This window comes from Brassica rapa, chromosome A06 (assembly GCF_000309985.2).
Source record: "Brassica rapa cultivar Chiifu-401-42 chromosome A06, CAAS_Brap_v3.01, whole genome shotgun sequence".
Lineage (NCBI taxonomy): Eukaryota > Viridiplantae > Streptophyta > Magnoliopsida > Brassicales > Brassicaceae > Brassica > Brassica rapa.
In genome coordinates this window covers 8,225,278-8,229,102 of record NC_024800.2, presented here as the reverse complement: position 1 = coordinate 8,229,102, position 3,825 = coordinate 8,225,278, and the positions used below count along the sequence as shown (strand labels likewise).

General features: G+C 41.3%; 1 long non-coding RNA gene across 1 annotated transcript; it reads right to left on the bottom strand.

The window, feature by feature from the left end:
- Positions 1-518: 518 nt before the first annotated feature.
- LOC103872785 lies at positions 519-1,155 on the bottom strand. Its single transcript, XR_633755.3, has 2 exons — positions 993-1,155; positions 519-902 (listed from the first exon to the last, which is right to left on the bottom strand). It is a non-coding gene; the product is annotated as an uncharacterized LOC103872785 (long non-coding RNA).
- Positions 1,156-3,825: the final 2,670 nt, after the last annotated feature.

The window sequence follows — 3,825 nt, the reverse complement described above, 5'->3', positions numbered from 1 at the left end:
TTTGTTTTTTATTCTTCGGTACTTTAACCGTTTTTTAGTAAATTCGTGAATATACTTCAAGCCCATTAGAAAGAAGATCCAATAATTTTTTAAAATGTAAGCTTTCTGTGATTTATAATCAACAAAACAAACCAGGAAAAGAATAAGAAGAACACAGGAAGAAGAGAATCTTTGAAAAAATTATTTGTTCTGTTATGTTCGTCTTTCTTTCCTCTGCCTATACTCTTTTTGAGTTTTTTTAACATACAAATTCAATTATGTAAGACTTCAACATAGAGAACAGAACATTCATAAATTTCTATTTACCTCAAGTGAAACTGAAGTTGTTTCAGTACCACTTAATAGGTATTTTGCCCAAAAAGACAGTGTCTCCTTTCTTCTCTGTCTGAAATCATCAAACATGCACTATAAGCAAACACACTAAGCCATTGGGATCATCTCATTCTCATAGTGAAAACGTTGGCAAGCCCATTAAATTAATGGGATGGACTTCAAAAATGGCTTTTTCTTGATCTTGATTTAGTGTAAAATTTAAGAGTAATAGTTTTCTCAGAATTATTGATAACTTGAAACTCAGATAACACGATATCAAGCATAACCTAAAGAAACCAAAAAGGACTCTCAACACGCATAAGCAGAAACATCAAATCAAATGATCCAAACAGAAGATGAGAACATTACAAAACTGTTAATATATATGTATAGATTTATCTGCCAGAGAACGAAACCTCCACTCTCAGCCTTGGACGGGTTCGTCCGGTTCCCTACAAGAAGTCGCAGTCTGAAGCTCAGAAGTGATCATCTTGAGCTTCCCCATAAGCGTTTGTTATAGAGTTTTGAAGCTTCTGTCCACTGGAAGCAGCAGTGTACCGTTGACGTATAAACTGCGCAGATGATGTCTCCTGCAAAAACGTTAAAACAATGTCACTTTCCACCAACCAAAAAAAAAAAAAAAAGGTGAGATCTTTATAGAAAGTGTGAGAGAGACTAACGATTGGTGTATTTTTGATACTAAGGTGAGGCAAAGGATCAGAGGAGGAAACATGAATCAGAGCAAGCGGAGCTCCCCTAACTCTGAGAAGAAGCTTGTCTCCTAGTGATAATCAGCGTCACCGAATCGATCAATTCAAACCACTGTTTAGAGTAATATAAGTAAGGGTCTGACTGGTTCAAACGCAGCGGTTGCGGTTGCGGCTGCGGGCGTTTGCGGATGCGGGTGGTTGCGGTTTCTAGCGGTTTTAAGAGATTTGTACGACTGGTTCTGCGGTTAGAAATTGGTGCGTTTGCGGGATACTTATGACTGGTTAACTACCAAATACAGCAGCGGTTAAATAATAAATTAACAATATTTACATTTTATATAATTATAAAAATATCAAAAATCATAATATTATAATAAATATGTAAATTATATTTTCAAAGTTATAGTTTTAAATTTTTTAAATTATAGAAAATATTTTTATTTTAAAATTTTATAATATTAATTAAAATATAATAGATATATTTTAGTATTTTTATAATTCCATTTTAAAAATTTTATTTTTATTTTTATTTTTGTATTTATATGGTTTTTTTTTAAAAAAAGAAAAAAAAATTATCCTCCCGCAACCGCCCGCAACCGCAAACGCTAGCTGGAACCAGCTTTTGATTTTAAGAGGTTTGGAGCGGTTTGAAGCGATTTGTAGCGGTTTGTATGATTGTTTCGAAACGCTGTCAACCGCTACCAATCGCAAAAGCTGCGTTTGCGGGTGATAGCGGGAAAACCAATCAAGCTCTAAGAACCAGTGAAAAAACACGAATCACGTTACGTTAGCAAAGTAAGTCGCTAGAACGACGTTTGAACCACTGTCTAGACTCGCTCAAGAACCTAACCGAACCCTCCTCGTAGCTTCCTTTCTCTTCTTTTTCGTCTTCTTGTTGTCCCAATCTACGGAGGAGCAAATCACGGAGGGAACAGAAACCTCGTCTCTGCTGCGACGGTGCAGTTCATCCCTAGAAAGGACGCAGCTCGAGGGAAGCCGAGCTGTTTCTTCTTTGTGGGTTCGTTGGAGGAAGTGGGGAGGAGAGAGAAGGATGACATTGCGGAAGCGAATATTGGGCTGGGAGATTGGAGGAATGATAGGTCCCTTGCCAAAGGTTATCAATGTTGATCGATAGTTACAATAACACAAGTTGTTTTGGGTAGATAAGTCTACCTCTTTTTAGGTTTTTTCATTTCTTTAAATAGCCAAGTACATGAAGCAAATAACAAGAATGAAAGATGGAGTCATTGACTCCTACATTGCAGGAAATATGGGGAAGGTGGAGAACGTTACGTAAGAAGCGTTCCACTTATTTAACAACTGAAACAAACTAAATAAAAGATATATCCTTAAAGATATTTGCTGTTATGCTTACGTGTCCTTGTTGATCTTCTTGGCGCCACTTCAACGTTATCTTGCGAGTCTTCTTGTATCCTATCAACACTCCCATCCTCAAAAAGAACCTTGTCCTCAAGGTTCAGCTCAAATGATGGGAAACTGGTTTTGATTTGCTGCAAATCCTCCCAAGTAGCCTCAGCGACAGGTAGGTCCGCCCAATGGACAAGAACCTCTGTTGTCTCAGTGTCACCTTGTCGGAAAAGCCGTTGCTTCAATACCTTCTCAGGAACCAAACGCAGTAACCCAGACTCCTTCAAAGGCGGTAATCTGACTGAAACAGGTTCATCATTGCCGACGCGTTTCTTCAGAAGGGAGACGTGGAAGACCGGATGAATACGTGCAGTGTCTGGAAGGGCAAGGCGATAGGCAACCTGTCCAATTCTTGCTTCGATTTTGAAGGGACCGAAGTATCTGTTGGAGAGCTTTTGTGAAGAGCGACGAAGAACAGTCTTCTGGCGATAAGGTTGAAGGCGTAGAAAAACCCACTCGCCGATCTCAAAGTCCACATCACGACGGTTTGCATCAGCCAGTTGCTTCATCCTGTTGTTTGAAGCTTCCAAGTGGAGTTTGAGCTCTGTCAACAGCTCGTCGCGATTCTGCAATTGCTCATCAATTTCCCCAACGAGAGTGGAGCCAATTTCGTATCGTGGAAGTGATGGGGGAGGGCGACCATAGAGAGCCTGAAAAGGTGTTGTGCCGGTGCTGGAGTGAAAGGTGGTGTTGTACCAGTATTCAGCCCACGGTAGGAAAGAGCTCCAGTGTGATGGTCGTTGTTGAACAAAGCAGCGAAGGTACTGCTCGATGCAGCGATTGACGACCTCTGTCTGGCCATCGGTTTGAGGGTGATAGGCGGTGGACATCTTCAGTGTGGTACCAGACAGGCGCCAAAGCTCCTTCCAGAAATGGCTCAAGAAAATAGGGTCACGGTCGCTGATGATCGTACGAGGCAAGCCGTGCAGTTTAACAATGTTTGCAACAAAGTGAGAAGCGACAGTGGAGGCAGTGTACGGATGCGAGAGCGGTATGAGATGGGCGGACTTGCTAAGGCGGTCAACCACAACTAAGATAGATGTGAATATACCTGAGCGAGGCAAGCCATCGACGAAGTCCATGGAAATGTCTTCCCATAGGTGCTCTGGAACAGGCAGTGGTTGGAGAAGGCCAGCGGGTGACATAGTCTGTGATTTGGCACGTTGGCATGTGTCACAACGAGAGATGTATTCCACCACGGAGCGGTGCATCGAGGGCCAATAGAAGTGATGAGACAATCTCTTGAATGTTCGTAAAACACCAGAATGACCACCTATGGTTGTATCATGATGCTCGTGTAACAGACGATTGATGAATAAGGAACCTGGTGGGATCACAACACGATTGTTGTAGCAGATGATGCCGTCTTTCCAAG